Source organism: Gallus gallus, chromosome 16 (assembly GCF_016699485.2).
Source record: "Gallus gallus isolate bGalGal1 chromosome 16, bGalGal1.mat.broiler.GRCg7b, whole genome shotgun sequence".
Taxonomy (NCBI): Eukaryota; Metazoa; Chordata; class Aves; order Galliformes; family Phasianidae; genus Gallus; species Gallus gallus.
This window is the reverse complement of record NC_052547.1, coordinates 998,156-1,021,858: the sequence shown is the minus strand read 5'-3', so window position 1 is coordinate 1,021,858 and position 23,703 is coordinate 998,156. Positions and strand designations below refer to the sequence as shown.

The 23,703-nt window shown below is 50.3% G+C and overlaps 2 long non-coding RNA genes across 5 annotated transcripts; one reads left to right on the top strand and one right to left on the bottom strand.

The window, feature by feature from the left end:
* LOC124417257 lies at positions 1 to 16,737 on the bottom strand. Of its 4 annotated transcripts, none has more exons than XR_006931644.1 (4): positions 16,155 to 16,366; positions 15,000 to 15,530; positions 14,670 to 14,907; positions 1 to 872 (listed from the first exon to the last, which is right to left on the bottom strand). It is a non-coding gene; the product is annotated as an uncharacterized LOC124417257 (long non-coding RNA). The 4 variants fall into 4 exon arrangements; XR_006931645.1 differs by lacking the exon at positions 1 to 872 and adding an exon at positions 9,827 to 14,347; XR_006931646.1 differs by lacking the exon at positions 1 to 872 and adding an exon at positions 16,638 to 16,737 and having other exon boundaries at positions 14,371 to 14,907; positions 16,155 to 16,247.
* Positions 16,563 to 23,200, top strand: LOC121106965. The gene is made up of 8 exons (XR_005840223.2): positions 16,563 to 16,717; positions 16,947 to 17,067; positions 18,891 to 18,971; positions 19,154 to 19,278; positions 19,893 to 19,991; positions 20,094 to 20,347; positions 21,356 to 21,486; positions 22,177 to 23,200. It is a non-coding gene; the product is annotated as an uncharacterized LOC121106965 (long non-coding RNA).
* The last annotated feature ends 503 nt before the right edge of the window (positions 23,201 to 23,703 follow it).

The window sequence follows — 23,703 nt, the reverse complement described above, 5'->3', positions numbered from 1 at the left end:
AGTCTTATTGGTCTTTGCTTTTATTCTGATCCATAAGCTCTCAACCCTATCATCGCCATCATTAATTTCTATACATTCACATTTTTTCTTAACATAGAGGGCTACACCACTGTCTTTCCTGTCTTGCCTGTCTCTTTTGAACAGTCAGTAGCCATCCATCACAGCACTCCAGCTGTGTGAGTCATTCCATCACGTTTCTGTGATGGCAACCATATCATAGCTTTCTGACTGCTCAATGACCTCCAGCTCCTCCTGTTTATTACCCATGCTGTGTGCATTGCTATAAAGGCACCTGAGCTGGGCCTCCTTTGGAGTGGCAGTAGCCCTAATACACTGATGACCATACTCATGTGTTTCCACAGTCACCAACCTCACTCCAACCCTCCTGTTCTTCCTACAGCAGGGTGAGTTATCCTCCTCCTTCACCAAGACGCAAGACTGTGGGATCTTACTAGCACATCCCTCTCCTACAAGAACCAGGATGTTACATACAGGCTCCGTTCTAGTGACCCCAGTTACACCCCCACCCCCCTTCGTACCTAGTTTAAAGCTCTATCAATGAACCTTCCCAGCTCGTGTCTTAAGACCCCTTTCCACAGGTGGGAGAAGCTACTCCTATCGGTTGCCAGCAGGCCTGGTCTCATGCAAACAGAGCAGAGGTCAAAAAACCCAAACCCCTGCCAGGCACACCAGGCTTGGAGACAGGTATTAATCTGTTGGCCCATCATATTTAGTCCCTCATCATTCCCTATAACTGGAGGGATAGAAGAGAACACAACTTGTGCTCCTGAACCCTTTACCTGTGGCCCCAAGGCTCTGAAGTCCTTTTTCATAGTCTTTAGGGAAGTTCTTCCTGTGTCATCACTGCCTACCTGAAACAACAATAGGGGATAGTAACCTGAGAGCCAAACTAGGGAAGGAAGTTTCTTCCTTACATCTTTAACCCGGGCTCCCAGGAGGCAACAGAAGGACCCTGCGTAGACGGTCTGTTCTACATATTGGCCCTTCTGCTTCCTTCAGCAGAGAGTCACCAATGACAATGACCCATCATTTTTTCTTTGACAATGAGGTTTTAATACTAAGTGAGCTCTGGACTTTGGTAGCACCACCAACTGGGGAGAACCATCATCACCACCACTGTCCAGTTGTCCCTGCAGAGTACTGTACCTGTTCCATAAAAGACAGCTGGGGAGGCAGGGGAATCTGTGGGAGGGCGCGCCTGCATCTCTGAGCAGGGACCTTTTGCCACTGCCCTACACTCCCCGATTCTTCACCATAGTTGCTAGGGGGAGGAGAGGACAGGGGTCACTGCAGCAGGAACATTGTCTGCCTGCCAGTTCTCCTTTGTCATCTGTTTGCAAGGCAGCATGGGGTGATGTGCTCCATGTGGAGCCTCAGCTGGCTGCCAAGATCTCGGGCCCATAGGGTTTGGCACCACCAATCAATCTCCCCCTCACATTCCTTTATGCTCCTCAGCCTCTCCACCTCCTCCTTCAGGTCAACCACAAGGCTGGGCAAGTCATTTACCTGCTCGCATCTTACACAAGTGCTGAAGTAGATAAGTTTTGAAGGGATTAGTGTGCTCGGCACTGTGAGAAAAGACCCAGAGTCACTGCTGGCAAGCAGACATCAGCCAGGAGGGGTTACAACAGCTCCTGCAAACTGCCCTTGTGTTGTTGCATTGCATGGTGTCACCAGCTCCAGCAACCTGATGACTCCCTGGTTATTTATTTACCTTTTTACTCTTTTCTGTTTAACTCCCATAAAACATTTTGAAGCCTTGGGCACTGAGCAGTGTGGAAAGATTAGAACAAAAAGCCCAAGGGGAATGTTAAATAAATTGTCCCTGCATAATTTTTGGAGATGTAAAAGTCACGCTGGGATCCAAAGGAAGCCAGTATGTTTTGGCCCAGTAGTATTCGGGCCCCTACTGCAGTTTCAGAAATTGGAATGGAAACAGAGTGGAGTTGTTGGACAGGCTGCTGTGCCAGAATCATGGGAATGCTATCATGTCCACTGTTTCTATTATTTAACCTCCACTTCCAGCCCCCAAACCAGTGGTGATCTCCATGCTTGAAGAAGGGGAAGACCCCTGGATCCCAGATGTTCATAGCCTAAAGGACAAGGCTGGAGACCTCAGCCCAGGTGATGTGGCGGGAGACAGGAGCAGGTTGGAGCTGGCAAAAGTCATCTCTGACTGGACAGTATTTTGGCACAATGTGTTATTTCTCGATTACCTCTGGAATCCAGCAGGTGATGGGATCACAAACATAAGGGAGTCAAAGAAGGCAGCCTGAATGAATCCACGTGTCTTCACAGAAGTAATGGTGGAAACTTCTAAAAGCTACTTTATTGCCCAAATCAGCTCATACTTATACAGAAATACAGGTACACACAGCAACTTATAATTGGTTAGCACACAGAAATCACACATCTTGCTCACTAGCTATTGGTACAGCATTAATCATCACACGGCCTTTTTTTCACTGTTCTTCACATTCCACTGTCTTGATCTCTTCCCAGGCTAGCTACTCCCTTACCTTAACTGAAGTCTCAGTTTTTCTTCCTGCTTTGACATCTTCAAGGTCTCAGCCTGGGTTGTGCACATAGCATTCAAGCTCACAAATTCTTGCTCCCTGAGCCACCCTTCTACAAGGGAGGATCTGCATAAGTGTGGTGTGGCTGGAAGGCAGTTGGGTGTACCTCAGTGGGAAAAATCAGAAGTGTCCTGGAACAAGGAGAGCACTTTGAGAAGGAACAGGGAAACCACCAGGGAGAGAGAGTGAGGAATTCCTTGGACTCCAGCACAGGTCAAAAGCAGTCTGAAGACACAAGGAGCAAGGAAATGTGCTAAGAGAAAAGGCAGAACCCAAGTGATAAGTGTGGGAAAAGCCTTAAAAGGATTTCCAGCCCTGTTAACTACAAGCATGTACACTCAGTGAAGAGATTGTGTTAAAAGCTTCAAAAGAAGATCCAAACTCACTGAGCATCAGTGCCTCCGCACGGGAGAGAGACCCTTTAAGTGTCTGGAGTGTCCAAAAAGCCTCAGAAGCAGTTCTGACCTCATTGGTCACAAGAGTGTCCACACAGGAGAGAGATAATATAAGTGCCCTGAGTGTGGGAAGGGCTTCCAAAGCAGTTTGGAGTTGAAGATCCACCAGCGTATCCACACAGGAGGTTGAGCCTCCAAGCGCTCAGAATGTGGGAAGAGTTTTACAGGCTCTTCCAACCTCATCCACCACAAGCGCAACCACACAGGAGAGAGACCCTTTAAGTGCCCTGTGTGCGGGAAAGATTTCACAGTGAGTTCCAACCTTGTCTGCCACCAGCACATCCACTCAGGAGAGAGACTCTTTAAGTGCCCTGAGTGTGGGAAGGCCTTTACAAGCAGTTCTAAGCTCAGCTCCCATAAGTACATCTACAAAGGCAAAAGAACAAAGATGTGCCCCGAGTCTGCAAGAATCTTCAAAAGCAGTTCCTGCCTCATTACCGACCTACACATCCTCACAGGAGACAGAGCCTGGAGTGCCCCAAATGTGGAAAGAGCTTCATCCAGAGTCCAATCCTGGTCACCACCTGTAGCTTTGTGTGGTGACAAACCTTACAAATCCCTTGAGCAGAAGAAGGGCTGCATAGCAAACTCATCTTAAAGACACTCTGAAGAGCATACTCCTTGCTCTGACAGTTGGCACAATGGTTTAATGGGGTGCAGCCAGTAGAGACCACTCAGTGTAAAGAAGATGTGTTCCAGTGTGTTAAATGGCAGATAGCTGTGTGAGCCCAGCAGGGAATGGTGCCTGTGTGGCTGAAAGCAGGGAAATACAAACCCCGTCCATGTTTGGGTACCTGACCTTGGCTGCAGGACAGATCCAACACCTCTTGTTCGCTTCCTTATTCTTGTTATCACTGATGAAAACCGACTTGCACTTGCCTGACTTCTCCTGTTCACCACTCCATTACCTTTAGGAGAATTGCAGCTAAGTAGCATTTTACCTCTGTCACCCAGCCAAGTCAGAGCAGATATAACACAGAGATGTGAATGTCCCTCAATGAAATACTAAGCCAGCCCATTTTTGTCTCCTGATCAGCATACCTGAGAGTTTTCCCATGGATTGGGTGGTCTGTAGCTCCCTTCTTGGCCTTAGGTCTGTTCTTGGTGTTTGCGGCCAAAGTAAATCCAGTCCCCCCTTTGTCTCTGATAAGGGAATTATGCATATTCTTTTTCTGCTGGAGATGGAGTGTTGAGTGGACATGCAAAGGAGAGCCTAGAGCAGCATGTGGCGCAGCCACCAGAAACCCTTGGTGTGTGGGCATGTGGATCAGAAAGACGTTGCTGCCTCTGAGAAGGGCTTTGGCCATGGCTCAAACCTTGTGAGGTACTGAGCGTGGGGAAAAGTCATACATGTACCTGTACCAATGAGCCCACATGACAAGAAGCCTTACAGATGCCTCAAGTGTGAGAAGGGCTATGTGCAGAGCCCACACCTCCTCACCTGCAACAGATGGCAGTCAGGGAAGAAGTACTACAAATGTTCTGATTGTGGGAAGAACTCCAACCACAGCTGCAACCTAATCAAGCACCAGAGGATCCACTCAGGACAGAGATCTTAGGAATGCCTGCACTGCAAGCAGAGCCTCATCCAGAGCTCCACCCTCATCAAACATTGGTTAATCTATATGAGAGGTAGGCCCTGCAAGTGTCTCTCCTGTAGGAGGAGTTTCTTCAGGGGTTGGCACTTCCTTTCTCATGAAAAAATCCCTCATTGTGGAGACCTGGAAGATGCTGGAGTCCCCAAGGGTGAGGGAGACCCAAATGCTTCTCACAACACTGGAAGGGTTAGGAAAAGAAATGGTATCACTATCACCCTCTGCATAAGGGACATACACCCAGGAGCTGCAGGTGCCCTTTCCCTGTTAACAGAAGATCTCTCCCCACGTGCAGTTTTCTTTTCTGCTCTTCCTGCAAGCAGCTCTTTGAAACTGTTTCTGAAGGAAGAGCAGCTGCATAGTTCTTTTCTGTGTGCATACGTTTCTGACAGTAATTTCAGAGTCCACTGATGAATCAGATACGTGGGTCGAAAGAGCAGCTGAGTGTCTCTTGGAGGTTTTCTGAAAATCACCTGCAAGCAGAAGAGGATGTCCTACCTGCAAGCTTTCACAGAACAACCCAGCCAATCCATTCACTCTTGTGTTAGACCTCAGAGAAGTCATGTTTAAGAGACCAGCCTTGAAAGTTAAGTTAGGTTTGCTCTGCTCCTCATACACCTGATCACTAGGTTCCTTGTGTGGCAAATGGCCTTTCTGTGGGGTGCAAAAGGGGAAACGGAAGGGGGAGCTTTTGTTTTCACTGGGGTCTGACCCTATTTTCTTAAATGAAAGGACAAAGCCTTGTAGAAGGGCAGGGAAAGGTGCAAGAAGGTCTGACTCCAGGTCACTGCATGCTTCAGGGTGAAGGCATGTTTGGCACACAGCCCCATCTCCCTTCCTAACATGCATTAACACAGGAAGGTGTACAGGGTAGGTTTTGTCACTCAGGTAGTTCAACCAGCAGTTGTATGCACTCAGCAGAAATTTATGTGCTCTGTGTAATATGTGAGCTCTATACACCCTGGAGCTGATGAAGAGCTCCCCAGCAAACATACAGCAATCCAGATCTCCATCTGTGTGCTTGTTATGTTTGTTGTTGTTGTTGTTGTTTTTTGTTTTCTGTTTTTGACTTGGCATCTGAAGTTGGAGGCATTGTGTGCTAACAAGATACTTGGATCTGCTCCACTTGGAGTTGGGAACCCTGGAGCATGTTTCAGATGTTTATATAGCAATACATGCAGCATGAGGTGCAACTAAGAGGAGCTAGAAGCTTTATCTTGGCCCCGGAGCTACAACATCATCAGCATAAATGAGGTGTGGTAGGAAGGGTTCTGTGTGTTGTATGGCTTTGAGCTCTCCAGGATGGATAGGCAGGACAGATAAGATGGGATGGCGTTGCTGTATGTAGTGGTGGGCTGGACTGAATGGAGCTCACAGTTGGTAGTGATATGGTTGAAAGCCTCTGAGTAAGGAATAAGGGACAAGGCAATAAAGTGGGGATCTATTATAAGCCACCCAGTCAGGACTATGACCCCAATTAATTATTCTTTAAGGAATTCTGGGATATTTCCAGAACAGCATCACCTGCCCTAAGCACTGGAGTCCATCACTGCTGGTCACTTTTTAAAAGCCATCTTTTAAGAGCACAGGAACAGGCAATTTCAGACTGCTGCAAGTCAGTAAGAGAGACAGAAGTCTGACTCATCTGAGCAGACCTTTTCCTTCTCGAGTGGAAATGAAAGACACTGGGAGCCAGATCAGTCAAACTGACTGAAATGCTGTCTACCACGGTAGGGAGATAATTTATATTGCCAAAGCTCTGTTAAAGTTGAAGCTAGCTAGTAACGTGGGGGACAATGGAAGGGCTTATTCATGTTACCAACAAAAAGGAGGTCCATGGATAACATTGCTTCATTACTTGATAAGGCTGATCACCTTGGTCATTGTTGTCAGTACAGGTTAGTGCTGATCTGCTGGAGAGAAGCTTTGAGGAGAAGGACCTGGGTGACCTGGTGGTCAACAGATTGCCCATAAGCCAGCAGTGTGCCTTTGTAGCCAAGAAAGTCAATGGTATCCTGGGGTGCATTAAAAAGAGTGTGGCTGGCAGACTGTGAAAGGTGATCCTCCCCCTCTACTCTGCCCTGATCAGTCTGCATTGGGAGCTCTGTGTCCAGTTCTGGTCTCCTCAGCACAAGACAGACACTGGCAAGAGTCTGGCAGAGGGCCACCAAGATTATCAGTGTAGGTAGCAGCTCCCTTACAAGGAAAGGCTGAGAGACCTGGGACTGTTCATCCTGGGGGAAAAAAAGGGCAGAGAGGGAATCTTATAAATGCTTGTCAATATCTAAACCTGCCATGACACTGCAGGTTGTACTCACCTGCACCACAAAAAGGGCATCCACATTTTGTTGTGCCAGCAGAACTTGTCCACAAGGAACTCAGGCTGGCTGTTGAAGTGCTTGGCTTTAGGAAGCTAGCTTAGGACTGTTTTAGGTGTATGTCCCAAAAAACCTCACCCCCTCTGACATGCTGCTGAGGAATTCCACTCAGCTTCATTATGGAACAGGAAAAATGCTGCATGGTCAGCGCATTCAGCCACTCCACTTCAGAACCCATGTTCCCTCTTCATCCCTGCTTCCTCCTGGCCCACTCATGCCCGTCACAGTTGCAATTCCACTGGCACAGGGATCCTGAGCTCCAGAGGCTGGAGAGCTGTACATGGGGCCTGGGCTATGGGACACTGGGAGGCCCATCGCCACACCCACACTGTGGCTGTGAGCTCACTAACAGGGGTAAACCTCCTTGAACTTTCCTTTCCTAGTTTATGTACCCGTAGAAGCCTTTCTCATTCTTCTTTCACTCTTGCCAAGACCAGTTCCAGTTGAGCCTTGCCCTTCCTGACGCCATACCTACACAGCCCAGCAGCATCCCTATGTTCCCCCCAGAGTACTTGTCCCTGCTCCCACTGCCTACTGTTTTCTTCCTGTTGTCCAGTTTGACCACCATATCCTGGTTCAGCCATGCTGGTCTCTTGACTTTCTTTCCTGACTTCCTTCATCCAGAAATGGAGAGCTCTAGTGCCTGAAGAAAAGCTTCCTTAAAGATCTGACAACTCTGCTCCACTTCCTTGTCCTTGAGGACACTTTTGAAGGGGGTCTTGTTGACTAGGTCCCTGAAGAGCTCAGGGTTGGCTTTTCTAAAATTTAGCATCCTGATTTTACATTTTGTCCTGTATTTCTCAGGAATATGAACTCCACCATTGCAGGTGGAGTCACAACAGGCCAGGCAGCCTCCAGTCCAGATGTCACCAAGTCCACATGCATTGGTGAGTCAGAGGTGCAGCATTGCATCTCCCTGGTGGGGCTCTGTTACTTGGCTGAGGAAATTAACCTCAGTGCATTTCAGGAGCCTCCTGGATTGCCTACAGCTCACCATGCTACTATTCCAGCAGATGTCAGGGTGGTTGAAATCACCCAGCAGGACAAGAGCCTGTGATAGTAACACTGCTTGTAGCTTTAGGAAGAAGCATTCATCAACAGGCTCTGTTCGATGATGCAGCAGTAGTAGGCACCAACAAGTCTCCTTTTGTCTTTTTCTCCAAATTTGTCAGACCAAAAGCATTAGGCTGAGGTACTTAATGCCTTCTTTGCCCCAGTCTTTAATAGTAAGATTAGTTACTCCCTGGGCACACAGCCCCTTGAACTGGTAGATAGGGGTGGGGAACAGAATAATCTACGCATAAACCGTGATGAGATGGTTTTGGACATGCTCTGAAAGCTGGTCGCTCACAAGTCCATGGGACCAGATGGACTGTACCCTGGAGTGCTGAGGGAGTTGGTGGATGTGGCTGCCAAGCTGCTCTCCATCATCCTACAACAGTCCTGGCTAAGAAGGAATGTCCCAGTGGACTGGAAGGCGGGAAATGGGATGCTCATCTTCAAGAAGGTCTGGAAAGGTGATCCAGGCCTAATTTATACAGAGCTGTCAGTCTGGCTTTGTTGCCAGGGAAGATCATGGGACAGATGATCTTGGGAGTCATAAGGGATCAATTAAAGGTCAACCAGGGGATCAGGCTCAGTCAGCACGGGTTTATGAATGGTAGATCCTGTCTGACAAACCTGATTTTGTTCTTTGACAAGGTGACCCGCTTAGTGGACAAAGGTAAGGCTGGTGATGGGGTCTACTGGGACTTCAGGAAAGCTTTTGGCACTGTCCCCCCACAACACTCTCGTGGAGAAGCTGGTTGACCACAGTTTGGATGGGTGTATATTCTGCTGGGTGAAATGGTGGCTGGCTGGGCCCAAAGAGTTGGCAATGGAGTTAAAGTCGGTTGGTGGCTGCTCATGAGCAGTGTGCACCAGGACTCAGTCCTTGGGGCTGCTTCTATTTAATGTATTCATGAACAATCTTGAGGGGGTTGAGTGCACCCTCAGTAAGTTTGCAGGTGACTCCAATGGGGAAGTGTTGATCTGCTGGAGAGGAAGAAATAGGGTCAAGTGTTGGGTCCTGCATTTTGGTCACAACAGGCTTGGGGGAGGAGTGGCTGGAAAGCTGTCTCATGGAAGGGGACTGTGGTGTACTGGTTGACTGTGGGCCAAATATGAGCCAGCAGTGTGGCCGAGAAGGCCAGTGGCATCCTGGCTTGGATCAGGAACGGTGTGATGAGCAGGACGAGGGAAGTCATCCTGACCCTGTACTTGGCATTGAATGCAAATTGCGCAGGGCCCAGCAGCACCCACTTCTCCCTGCTGAAATGCACGGCCACATCCTGCAAGAAGCTATTTGCTGGGATCACTTGAAGCCCAGGGAAGGAGCTCATGGGGAAGGTGAACTCTGGTGCCAGTGGCTTCTCTATCCCAGCATGTGAATACTGGCAACCCTCTTTCCCTGTGTGTTCACATCCCTCACCCCATGGCTGCTTCTGCCTGCATCCCCATGCCCCTACGTGCGATGGATGTACAGTGGTCATTTGTTGCTCTCCTGGAGGTCATGTGAAATCATCCTGCTATGGATTATTTTGTGTCCTGAAGAGTATGTGGTTACTGTTTACAGTGAAGGCTCTTTTGGGCAGTTGTGTGTCTTAAAGAGTGTTTTAACACATCTGGACAGTAGGGTGGTGGTCTGTTTCTTTGATGTTTGTATTGCAAGTATACATCTGACTTTTGTGTAAGTGTGGTTGTGCTTTCCTTCCCTGTGTTTGCTGTGGTTGGATTACAGGTATGAAAACCAGGACTAGACATCAGGTATGTGACTCTTTTACTCAATCTGCTGTTACAAGTTAGTGTAGTTCGTCTATTTGTGAGTGGAAGCCTTCCTGTAGGTCTGGATCAGATGATCGCTGGTGAAAGGCAGAAGACTCATGGGAGCGTGCTGAGGCAAGAAAGGGCAGGGGAGGTGTGAGGGGGTGTAGCTGTTTCTGTCCAAGTCCAGCCCTCCCTAGTCCTTTTCAGGGCATTGCCTGGGGGTAAAAGCCACCTGGCACTCTGACTGGGAACACTGGTCTTACTAGATTTTCTTCCCAGCACAGCCAGCATGCTCTCCACACTTGCTTTCTTCCTTTGAATGTCCTCCTTTGTCCTGGCCTTGAACATTAGGCCTAGCCCACAAAGACTGTGAGCAACAGTATTGATGGTGTTCTAGTGAAAGCAGATTAATGGTCACAAACGCATCTTGGCCTGGGGGGGTCAAAAGAACTGCTGTCAGACGTAACAGCTAGGGGGCAACTATGAGTGCACTCAGACAAAATCTGGCACTCATCCTACCTCAAAGATGCCGGACAGCCCAACTGCCCCTCGAGCTCTCCTGCACGACAGCAGGTTCATTGACAGGATTTCCCTTGAGTGCGGCTGTCTCTCGAGTTCACACCTGGAGAAAGAGCCCTCACACCTTGATGTTGAGATACCTTGCCAATACTGATCCTTGCTAAGCAGTTAAAGGTTCATGTGCAGCTTTTTCATGAGGTTTTATCTTAGATTGCTTTTGCACATGACCCCTTTGACATAAAGGCTTGATGAAGTCTGAGGCCAGCAGTGGGTCCCACTGCACCGGGGCTCCTTACCTCTGTGGTTCAAGGAGCTCACAACCACTGTGAGACTTTTGAGGCAACAGGAGGACCTTTGTGTGTGTGTGTCTGACAGTGCCCTCTAGACAGCAAATGGTCAAGTGTATCGAGCCACCGTCAGGCCTGTTAAGTCACTACAACTTAGGCCTATTGTAACAATGTGGGTATCCCTGATTGTCCTGTAGGAATGTGGAGTGTGGTTGGACCCATGTGGACCTGTTGGTGAATTCTATGGGATGGCAAGGGGGGACACTGGCTGATGCACAGGGCTGGGAGTGAACTTCAGCTCTGGATTCTTGCACGAATGAGACCATGCCTAGGTTCTTCCAAAGCTCTTCTTCCAAGGGTGATAAAGACAAACTGCAGCACTGGCTGAAGTAGGTGATCCATCATGCTGCTGTCTGTTTGGTGTACCGTGCCTTAGGGAGGTGGGTCAGATGTTTTACCTGCTTCTGAATTGGAGAAATTGCCTTAAGTGAGACTTCAGCGGTGTGGGTTATTGGCACTACCACCTTTAATGCAGAGTAGGCAGCCAGATAACTTTTTCATGCTACGCTTCTCTTCTGCTCCGTGTCAGAACTGAGACCAGAACACAACTGGGTTTAAATGGAGTTCTGCCTCAGCCACAGGCCCTAGCCAAACCCATTCTCAGTTACGTGTGTTTCTAGTTCAGCTGGAAGGGTGGGTTTGAGTGTACCCAGCACCTGGGCCTGTTGAGAAGGTAGTTCTGTCTTGCTGGAAGACGTTGTTTCATTCCTCCAGCCATGTTTTTGGCCTTTGTGAGTTGGTGAAAGGCCACAGCAGCTGTGGTATGCAGGTGTAAGAGTAATGCCAGTATTGCGTGGACCCGGAAGTTCTTGCACCTGCCTTGGTGCAGTAGGGATGCAGAACACCTGAACTGTCTGTATTGCACTGTGTAGTATTTGGGCTTTCCTGAGCAAGCTACAGGCAGGGCTTTCACTGTGACAAGCCTGGTGCTTGTTCCTTCTGAGGCTTTATAGCTCACCCTTCTCTTGTAGGTAGTAATCAATGAGTCTACTGCCTTTCCTAATGCTTCTGGTGAGATGGCAATAGGGGATCATTGGTGTAGTGGTATGTTATGGGGGTTATTCCACTCCGCTAGGTCCAAGTTAGGACAATATGGAGGTGAATGTATGTATCCTGCTGGCAGGACCTGAGATGTCCGCTGCCTGCAAAACCATCTCATGAGGAGTAATTCTGATGGGAGACAAAGCAAGAAGAGCTACAGGAAGATTGGGGGAGGAGGGTCCGAAGGTTACCCATGGGAGCCTCTTTGCCAATGGCACTGCTTGCACTACTTAAACCCAAGCTCTTTAAGGAAGCGTTTGTCCCTTGACTGCACGAATGTGACCATTGTGGGAATCACGACACGGGGAATCAGTCACGCTCACCTTTTTTGGTCTGTGGTTGTTGGGAATGAGGTCAAGGCGAAGGGTGGTACCTGCAGCCCTGATGGTGTGGGAGAGCAGGAGGGAGTGCACAAGGATGAAGAGGAATGAGGCAGAAAGGAAAATGATGCCCATGGGGGGAGAAGCTGGGGTCCTTCTGCACAGCAAAGAATGGCCTTACAGCATTAGGCATCTCCAGGAGCAGGTTTTCATTGACCTAAGGCTGAATAAGCATCGCAGAAGTGCTAGACATGCTCTGTGAATGATCAGAGCTTGTCAGAGGGACTTTAACTGGGGATGTGTCAGCTACCCACTCATGGTACCTATGAGACACTGGAAACGCAGGAGGTGAGTGGTTTCAACAGCCCTCAGCCCAGCATGGATGCTGGAAGGTGGTCTGGCCTCCATCTGCCTAGAGGGGATCCCTGATGGTTAAGTGGCAGTCCCAGGAGGAGTGCTTGTACTCAGTGATGGTGGCCACTGTCACCCACAACTTGAACTCCATCTCAGCACAGGGGAAGAAACTGGCCCAAGGGGAAGGAGTACTGCAGAATGCAGGAGGGAAGTGGGCTAGCAGGCTGCATGCAGGTATGGGGGATCACCCTGCCTTCTAGGGGTTACTTGTTCACTGCAGGGCATGGGGCAGCACTCCCAGGCCCCAGGTACTCACCTATCCATCTCCCTTGTGTCCTTTGTGCCCAGGAATTGCTAGCTAAACTTCTGCCTCATCCTGCTGACCGAGCAGCACAGAAGCAGACATGGTTAGGGGTCAGTGGTGGGGGGAGTTTTGCTTAATGAAGTCGTCATGCCTGGAGGGGTGTAAGAGGTATGTAGATGAGGTGTGTGGGGACAGTTTAGTGGTGGACTTGTGTTACGTGATGCTGGAATGAGTCTTACAGCTGTTTACAAATCTGAATGACTCCGTTAATTCTCCAGTTCTGTGAGGGTATGGTTCTGTGATTCTATGTTTGTGTAGGTTAACAATTGTACCTGGTCTTTTCCCAACTGAATGGCTGTAAGGTTGTATGATCTGGTTCTGAACTCTCCCGCAGGACCATCAGAGCAGGTTTCCCAGGCCTGTGTGCTGCTGGCTTTTGAAGACCCTCAGGGAAGGGAGTCGGGAATCTCTCTACAACTCAGTGCTCTTATGCTTTCCTCACAGGAGTGATCCTGGCCCTGAATCCCTGAGGGAACACCAGGGATGGATTCGGGTGATAGTGACCTGAAAACCACTCTGTAAAGAGCAGTGGAGCGCAGCGCATTACCTCTGGCCAGAGGTATGCCATGTAGTTGGTGACTGAGTGCTGCTGCTGCTGCACTTCAGGGCCAAGTGCTTGTGTTTTGAATGTAGAGGTGTTGCAAACTAAGTCAGCTTTCCTACCCACTCCATGCCCCTGGATGAAGCTATAACGTAGCACAAAGTGAGCACCCACCTTCCTCAAGTCCCAAGAGCTGCACTGAGCTCTTCCCCTACTCCCTCTGTTTCCATTTCTGTCATTGTCCTGGCAACATTTGTGCAGAGGGACTGAAGGGCCAACAACTGTCCAGAGCCTTGGACAACTGATGCACTAGGAGTGCCTGGAATTTTAATTGATCCAGGCAGATCTCTAGGTGGTCATCTACTTCACCCATCACTTGGCTTCCACATCCTCTGTACTTCCGGTTTATCAGCTGTGACAGCACTTCTGTCAGAAGTGCTTGGCTTAGCCTGAACAGCTCAGTAGTGGAAGGAAGGAGGGTAGGGTGAGCTGGCAGACTTGAGGTCTTGGGCAAGGCTGCCTGGGGCAGAGCAAAGCAGATGAAACAGAAAGAAAACAGACTGGAGGAGGTCATGCCTGAAGGGAAGGCACTTGTGGCCTTTGAGTGTCACCCTGCACCACAAGGATGTCATCACACAGAGCTGGAGGAGGGGAAACAGAGGCCAAGGGCTGTCTGGATCTTTGTCCCTCTTGTGCAGAATGGGACAGGAGGGGACTTTGGGATGGTGATGCAGTTCAGCAAACGGTTGACAGGGTGGAGCTCATCTGGCTTTACCATCCACCCTTTACGTCTATGTAGCTCCACTTACTTGCTGGAGAGAGGACAGATTGGTGGGGTGGGGAAATGTAGTGTTAAAGAACTACCTCTGGAGAGACACAGAGGGGAGCGTGAGTCTTAGAGTTGTACCAATCACAGAGTCTGTAACATAGAAGATCTCTAAGATCAGGCCCGGGTCAACTTGATCCAGCTGTAGATGATCCTGTTCACTGCAGGGGAGGTGGACTGGACGACATCGAAAAGTCTCTTCCAACTGTAAGGGTTTTATGATTTCAGGACTCAAAGATCATCCAGGACAACCACTGACCCATTATCACCACACCCACTAAAGCATGCCCCTCAGTGGCACATCTACATGCTTCTTGAGAACCTTGGGGGACTGAGACTCCACCACTTTCCAGGGCAGCCTGTCCTACCCCACTGATGGGCGCACTTGTTGAGCACTAGCTGCCATAGGAACATCTTCTGTCTGTCATAAGGACAAAGCTATGTGGGTGTGCCTGTGGTGCTCCCTTTCTCAAGGCTTGGCCTGTCTGGACTTCCCAGCTGGGAAGACCATGGGAGTACGTTCTTACCTGCCTATCAGATGGAGAGGGAGGGATTGTTTCTCGTCAGCTCCTTACACAGGCAGCAGTTGGCTGTGATGTCCCACTTTGCCATCAGTTTGTAGCGCTCCCATGTTCTCTCTTGGGTGCTCTGCAAAATGGTGTGCTCCTTAGAACTTGGAAAGCCTCCTTGGAGCTCCTTCACAGTCCCAGCCATCTAGACTTCTTGGAACAGGAAGGCACTGCTCTACTCACCGAACATTGCCCCCTGGAGAGAAGGCAAGGATGAGCTTGGTTGCTCAGTGGTGCGTAGCCCATGCTTGGACCTCATCTCCCCCACCTCACCCTTGTACAGCTTACCTAGGAGGTCATGAGCCTGATGCACCAACACCACTGCATGTCTGCTGTTCCCTCCACGTAGCAGGGCTGCCCGTAATAGCTGTACAGCAGGCTGACAAGTGCTGCTAGTGACAGCTCCGTCGTGCTGTGCTTGTACCCCCTGTGGGCTGGATCTTGCTGAGTTCCATCTTGAGTTTTGGTGGAGCATCAGCTCCCAGTTGCTCAGGTGTGTCCCACACGAAACTGGCCACTGCGTTCTCCATATTGCCTTCTGATGCCATCATTCACCGCTTCAGTGCTGCAGAGGTGCTTGCATGCGGGAGGCTTTGGGGATGCAGTTCATTACAGCAAGGAGTTCCTAGGACAGCTAGGACTTCTCTCATGTGCTTCTCTGGGGATGAGAAGGTTCTACTGGAGCTTCCACCAGCAGGGAAACTGGATGCAGCACTATGGCTCTAGTGAGAGCTGAGTCATTACGTACAGTTTTTAGAACCAGAGGCAAGAGCGGCCATCCTTTTGGATGCAGACTTTTCAATACGGGTTGCTCCTGAGCTGTTGAGGGAGAAGTAAGAGCGTTTAGCTTAATGAGATTTATGCTGTTTGGTTCTGCTTAGTGTCATTTGTTCAGTTAGCAAAATCCAACAGGTAGTATTCCACCTGGTGACTGGAACAGATCACCTAAGGTCAAGGATTTTGAATGTCTGGGATCGTTTGAGGCCTAGCAGAGGTCTTTGCAGTAGTTCAACAGTTCCTAACCCTGGGACAATGTGTATACAAAGCGGTGGATTTTTGTTGCTCTGTCACAGTTGCTGTTTCATCGTTGGTGTGGAAGCAGTTACTTCCCCACTGCATTCCTCCCAGCTCTCCCACATGTTTCTGTTCCAGACACTCACGCACAGCTGTGCACACCCTCATGGGTTTACAGGGCTTTGGGATTGCCATGAGCCACTGTTTGTCCCACTTTGGCATCCTTGGCAGGTTGCGGACAGACCTCAGGGCTCTGGTTACAAGCTGAGTGGCAGAAGGACGTAAACGTCCTAGCAAGCAGCACAGCTTACAGTTGCCTACTATTTCTAGCAGTTAGCAACACAGCTTGCTGCTGCACAGAACTTTTACCGGTGAGCACAGTTTTCTTACATGGAATGGAATCCTTAGCTCCCCTGAGTTCTTACTCACCTCGAGCCTCAGCAGTCCACCTGATGATCAGGAGGTGAGGCAGGAATTAGAACTTGGACTTTACCTCCAAGAATGCGAGTTGCTCATTCGATCCTTGAAGGAAGAAAGTGAAGATGAAGACAAAGGCATCCCTGGGCACTGAGGCACCACAGCACCTACAACCGGAGCCCCACTTAGGGTGTTTTGCTGCTGGATGTTACGGGTGAAATCTCAGTTCTGGTTTCACTTTCGGGTTGCACGCTGTATGCTCACCACAGGTTAAGCTTACGCATGCACTTTGATAATGCCGACGGGCAGAACCCGGCTCCGGGCCCCGTTGCTCGGCGCTGGGGCAGCTCCGGGGGGCCCCGCCGACTGCCGCTTCCCGCTCCGCCCCGAGGAACCGCGCTCCGTGCGCTGCGGCCGCGTGGGCAGCGATCGGAGTGCGGCGGGGCGGGGAAGCGGCCCGGGGCCGCGGTCGGGGACTCGGGCCTGCGGCCTCACCTCGCCGTGCAGGAGGGTTGTTTTCCCCGGGTCCCAGTTCGGGACCGGCAGAGCGGCCGTCTCTTCGACTTGACGGCAAGGTGCTGGGACGGCGCTTTCTGGGGGGGGGGGAAGCGGGGGGGGTGGGAGTGGAAGGGGGAAGGGGCGGGTGGGAGTGGAAGGGGGAAGGGGGGGGCGGAAGGGGGGGTGGGGGAGGCGGGGGCTTACAGGGGCTGGACTGGGGGACGAAATGGTGCCCTTGTTTCAGGTTCTGTGATGGTTCTATCAGTATAGACTGATTCTGTGATGGTTCTGATTCCTCACTAACAGGACGGATTCCCAGATTTGTAGCTTGTAGAACAAGCGGAGGCAACGACGGAGCCTTCATTTGAGAAAGAGGCACAATAGGAGAAGATATCGAAAAAAGGATCAACTCCCCCTCCCCCTCCCGGTAACAGCTGGGAGAAAGGGACGAGCTGAGGAATGTGACCCTCCCCCGTTCGTACCATCGCGCAGCCGGAGAGAAGGGCGGGGGCAAAAGGGTCACCCGCGCAGACTCAGACTGCACGGGAAGTCTTGCGGGACAGAAGGGGTGGCTCCAGACCACCCGCCGCTCCAGGCACCCGCATACTCGCGTAGCCCACCCATTGGTTCAGGCTGTGACCTTGGAATTCCACTACGTAGCTATTCAAACGCGATGGACTTCCGTGTCCACCGCTGTGCGCAGCGGGTGGAATAGCTCTGAGTGACTGACACATCCCAAGCAACGTGAATTTCCATGTTATACGAAACAGAAAGGTGAACTTTTTGTTTGGCCTCAAAGATGACAAGAAAGAGTGGGCAGGACTTCAATTTTATGCCACGCTTTCTTGTGATAAATTCCAGGTTGCAGCGCCATTTGCTTTTAATGCTCGCTCTGTGGTGCCTTTGAGTTACCAGTTTTTGGAGAGTTCTACTCAAAGTCCCTCTGAGGTGTAGATTTTGACAGAAGTTGCACAAACCTCTGTTTGGAGTTCTCTGGTGCTTTGTGCTCATCAAATGGAAGGGCAGAGCAAGAGTGTCCTTGTGGGTTTTGTTGTTCGGTATGTGTACCTGTGTTAGTCTGTGTACCAACTCTGTTATGCTGAATTATAATTACTGTACTTCCTCATGTATAGTTATGTCAATTCATACAGCTTCGAAGTATCTACTTGTACAGCTGACGGATATTGTTTGGTATGTTGTGACCCAGCTCCAGGCTATCCTGTGTGGCTAAATGATTGGCTCCTCCTAGAAGGAGTGTGAGCCTTTATCAATGTAGACAACATCAGGAGCAGTTTGATTTGAGCACCGGAACAGTTGCCCTCACAGTGTTTCTGTGTTTTGCCGGCCAACTTTCTGACTTGGTCCCTTAAGCAAACTAGGAACATGTGACAGTGTCTTGTTCCAAATAGGAGAGATGGTTACGTGTGTGTCTATCTGTATTTATATGTATACCCGGAGGAAGACAAAGACAGCAAATCCAGTGTTAGCGGACTGATTTATTACAAGTTCTAAGCAACTAAGGGATGGGGGGAAGATGGGCAAGTTGGCAATAGTAAAGAGAAGTTCTACCATACGATTTACAGAGTGGGGATAGTCACCACCGAGGATCCAGTGATGTCTCATTGGCCCACAGGGAGGCAGCAAGTCTAAAGCTCAAACCAAAACTGTTAGTCACTTATGGAGTACCTGTATCAGCAAGTCTTGACATCAACATGTAAGGGGTCTTGGTGGTGGTATAACCTCGAGAGAAATCCGTGCTCAATGGCAGAGGTGGTCATGCAGCCTGCTGCTGTACAGGAGTACTTGAGATGTTAGTGCTTCTTGCTGTTTTTGGAGTAAGACAGTTGATTCATTGCTGTATTTTGTGTTGAGGCTCATGCTTAATTGGCCCTCAGCTGTTGATCCAGGTATCTACTTTCAGTACTGTCAGCCTTCCAGTCTGAAACAGATTTGTGGTTGTTGATCTGTTTTAACCACTGGGGTGAGCACTGTTGCTCACTGTCTTTGTGCGCAAGGCCAGGCGGAAGGAGGAGGTTGGGAGGAAGAAGGGAGGGGGGAGGGGGGAGCACACTGCTACAGTGGAGTGTGTGCTGGGAAAGAAGCCTGTTAGGACCAGTGCTGCTGGTGTGAGTCCCAGATGGGTTTTACCCCGAGGCAATGTGGCCTGCAGGTGGGGGGCGGAGGGCTGGGCTTGGACAGGCAGCGCTGCGTTCCTTCACACATTCCCTGCCTTCTCTCTCATCTCCCCAGACTCATTCAACTTCTGCCTGTTACCTGTGATCATCTCAGCCTCCATGAGAGCAGGAAATGGCTGTGGAGCACTTATCTCAGGTAGGGGCATGGGGGAGTAGGAAGGAGAGACTGAGGGGCAAGGAATGTGAATACAGGGAGGGTGAGGTGCCCTCAGCTAGCAGTGCGTGCTGGGGCCGGAGAAGCTGGTAGTACTTGAGTTTCTCTCCTCTGACAACTGCTTCCCTGGGCCTTGGCAGTACCAGGAGCCTCTTTCCTTGCAGGAGCCTGAGCTTTGCAGAGGTGGCCATGTATTGCAGCAGGGAAGAGGGAGCACTGCTGGATGCTGCGCAGCAAACACTCTACCAGGATGTGACGGTGGAGACATATGGGTCTGTGGCCTCACTGGGTGAGAACTTTGCTCCCTTTCCTCCTAATTAGGGCACCTTTGGCTGTACAGAATGAGCCTCTGCAATCAGGTGGTAGGGTAATCACAAGGCAGTTATATATGGATTATCACAGCAGCAACACGGAAGGAACAGGTAGATGTCTATTTCAGAAGGGGGAGTTGTGTGCTCGGCACTGTGAGAGAAGACCCGGAGTCACTGCTGGCAGCCAGAAGGGGTTAGAGCAGCTCCTGTGAGCTGCCCTTGTTGCTGCGTTACAGGGTGCCACCAGCTCCCGCAACTGGGTGACTCCCTGGTTACCTTTTTACTCTTCTGCATTCCATTCTCGTAAGTCTTTTGAAACCTTGTGCATTGAGCACTTTGGAAGAAGAAGAAAATTAAGCAAAAACCCTTAGTGGGAGTGTTAAAGGAATTGTCCTTGCGTAATTCTTGGAGCTGTAAAGGTCATGCTGGGATCTGAAGGAAGCCAATATGTGCTGCTCCAGAGTCATTCAGGCCCTAATTGTGGTTTCAGAATGAGGGAGGGATATGTAGCGGAGTAGTTGGAGAAGGAGCTGTGCCAGAATAACAGAGTGTTTCATCTTCACTGTTTTTGTTATTCGACCTCCGCTTTCAGCCCCCAAACCCATGGTGATCTCTGTGCTTGAAGGAGAGGAAGGCCCCTCGATCCCAGATGTGCACAGCCTGAAGGACACGGCAGGAGACCTCAGCCCAGGTGAGGTGGTGGGGGAGAGGAAGAAGTTGGGTGGGCAAAAGCCATCTTTGAGTAGTAGTTCAGATCTGCTGTGTTACTTCTGGGTTTCCTGTCATCCAGCAGGATATGGGATCACAAATACGAAGGAGAGGCTGCAGGAGATGGGTGTGGCTGGAAGAAAGTGGAATGGTGCCTCAGTGGGGAGAATCAGAAGGGGTGCCCAAAGGGGTCGGGAGCAAGGGAAGCACTTCAGGAAGCCACAGGGAAACCATCCAGAAGAGAGAGGGGAACCCCTTGGTCTGCAGCACAGGCCAAAAGCCTCTTGAAGACCCTGAGGAGCAAGGAAGCGTGCCAGAAGAGAAGGCAGAACCCAAGGGGTAAGTGTGGGGGAAACCATAAAATGAACTCTAGGCTCTTTAGCTGCCGGCGCACGCAGTCAGTGAGAAGACTGTACAAGTGCTCTAACTGTACAGAAAGCTTCAAATGGAAATCCAGTCTCACCTACGATGAGCACATCCATACGAGGGAGAGGTCCTTTAAGTTCTGAGTGTGGGAAGGGCTTCAGATGCGGTTATGAATTACAGTGCCACCAGTGCACGCACACAGGAGAGAGATCCATCAGGTGGCCTTAATGTCCAAGGAGCTTCAAAAGCAATTCCTACCTCACCTACCACCAGCATCAGGACAGGAGAGGGACCCTGTAAGGGTCATCAGCGTGGGAAGAGCTTCAAGTACAGTCCTGTACCGAAATGCCACCAGCTCACCCACAGAGGAGACCCTTTAAGTGTCCTGAGTGTCCAAAGAGCTTCACATGCAGGGGACTGGATCTGTGGCTGGGCCTTTTGGTTTCATCAAACAAACCATGGGCTTCGCTCCAGATCAGAGTCATCCACACAGGGTCTTTGCCTATGTGAAATCACAGCCTCCCATTGTCTGCTTTAAGGAGTCTACAGGGAGGCTTTGCTAATGGCTCCATCAGGGCCAATTAGTACTCCAAGATGCTTCAGTGTTTCCTTTCAACTTTACTTTCCTCATGCGGTTCCATCAGTATCCTCTCAGCACCTCCAATCCTTGGACTCCACACTGAATACACAGCAGGACTAATTACAGTGGCAAAGGCCTAACAAGCCATTTCCCTCAAGTCTTCTTCAAGATCTGTATTCTTGATTAGGGAGGTTACAAAGTTGTAGAAGAGGAAATTTTCAGAGAACATGTTCCTTAAAATGACTTTTTCATCCCTAAGACTTGTTTTTTATTTTCTGTTAACTGAAGAAGTGTTTGAAGCTTACGGGGTGCTATGCTTTTTCAGGTTGTCTGCTGAGGACGGCTGGCTGTACAGCCTGCCTTCCTCCTCACTGCCCCTTCTCCACCATTTTGTTTGTCAGGCACCGGGGACTTCCAACACCTTTCCTTTCAGCAGGCTTCTCCACTGGAATCTGCAGCTGAATGTGCCAGCTCCTTTGCACAGACTCCCACGTGCTTTCCTCAGGGAAGTCCCTGCACACAGGCATGGAAGGTTTTTTTTCCTTTAATCTTCTGTAGAAGTAACAAAGCAGAACATGTAAGATTTACAATGATGAGAGAATGTAGTCCTAAACTGTCTGCCAAATGCAAGCTGCCTCCACTGAAGTTTGTTTCCCATGGAGGATAACTGTACAAGAAGTGTTTACACACAGGTACAAAATGATATAAATAGAGACACAATTAGAGTTGGCAGGAGAGATGAGGGGAGAGACAAGGGAAAGGAAGCCTGAACAATGGGAGGTTCCAAAAAGCAATTGGGGAGGTGAGAGATAGCTGAACGACCAAAGAGTAAAGGGAGGGAAGATATGCGGAGGGAGGGCAGGTTGTCTGAGGAGGGGGAGTGAGCAAACAACTTCAGGGTGCTTAGTTACCCCTGGGGTGAAATTACAACACATGTAGATAGTTGTTGGAAGTTTGACTTCTGACATCAGGTCTACTGGAAACACCTGAGGGAGTAGGGGGACGAAGTGCACTGTGTAAGAGAGGCGGAATACTTGTAATGCAGGTACCATATCAAGGTTTTTTTCTTGTGGTATTAAAACAGCGACTGAAAAAAGTATTTTGTTGTCGTGGGGGGGAAACGTGGGTTTATTACAAGTGCTCAATCACTTCAGCTGACGGAATGTGTCCCATTTTTTTCAGGTAACATTACATGGAACCAATAATCTTTTCTGTCTTGCAGGAGGCCCAGAACATGAGAACCCTCCCTGCCCAGGACTGTTCCTGCGATGTCATCTGCAGTAGTGGAGGTCTCACCTAGCTGTGCTGAGAGCTGGGAGAGGGGAGAGGCAGAGGGAGGCCCAGGTGACATGGCGGGGAGGTGGCTGGGAGGCCATTCCTCCTCCAGGACCGGGACTGCCCGGGGGCAAGCAGCACACAGTGGGATGTCATGGAATGTGGCACGACTCCTGTGACACAGAGGACAGCTCAGGCAGGGAGGCAGCTGCATAGCCAGCAGGGCTGGGCTGCTGCTTGTGAGGTCACCTCACTGCAACACTGGGCTTGGCCACGAGCAGGCGGGCAGTGAGAGAGCATTGGGAAGAGCAGCTGAGAAAGCTGCATGCAGGGGCCTGGGCCCTGGTGAGGCCCTGCCTCAGTGACACTGCCGGGATGTGGGGGAGTAGGGGATGAGGCATGGACACTGCCCAGGGTGGTAGTGGGGTGAGAAGGGAGCAGAGGGGCACTGCCCCGTGGGGGGAGAGAGTGGTGTGAGAAGGGAGCAGAGATAAAGCAGTGCTGTTAGGAGCAGCAGTATCTCACATACTGTTGAAGGGTACACAGAGGAGAAATAGCCAGCCTAGGGGTGACACCTTCTTGGCTGATCTCTCATTTTATGGGGCTCCAGTCACTGTCCACCCTGGGCATTCACAGTCCGTGGAGAACTTGTAGGCTCTCCACACAGCTCCACGTTCTTTTCCTGGGGAATGTCCCTGCCACACGTGGGACAGCCATGGGGGTATAGCTGACTGACCAATCACCATCTCCACTGTCATCAGGTGCCACTCGGTCATAAACCCTAATCTCAGTCTGTCACAGGGAGCAGTTGAAACATTGTGCAAGTGCTCTGGTTGTACAGAGCTGCAAATCCAATCTCACCTACTGTCAGTGCATCCATTCAGCTACAAAATCCCCTGAATTCTTCTCCCTTTGGTCTTGCCTTCTGTTGAACAGAAGAGCACTAACAGGAGAGCTGTGTCCCAGCTGGAGATACGTGGTAGCTACTTTGTGGGCCCAGGTGGTGGTGGTACGTGTGTTGTGCCTGTTCTGGTGCTCACAGGAGATGCTTGTGTTTTCATTTGGTCTCACTGGGATGAGCCACTCCCTGTTTTGTCCCCTGACCAAGCATATTTGAGTTCTCTTGTTCTTTGGAGGGTCTGTATCTCCTTTCTGGGTCTTAGGCCCATTCTCGGGGGTTGGAGCCAAAGTAGGTCCTGTTCCTGTACTGCGTTAGTTCAGCCGCGTTCAGGTTGTTGAGTGGAGGTGCAAAGGTAAGTTCAGAGCATGATGGGGCAAAGCCACCTGCAACGCGCAGGTTGGGGGGAGATGCATCAGAAACACATTCCTTCTGCTGCTTTCACGAAGAGTCGGGGCCGCAGTTCAAACCTCTTGAGGTACCAGAACATCTATGGGGGCTGGGAGTGGGGGAGGGGAGAGCTTTGTGGAGAGCCCACAGCTCCTCACCTGCAGCAGATGGCAGTCAGGGAAGAAG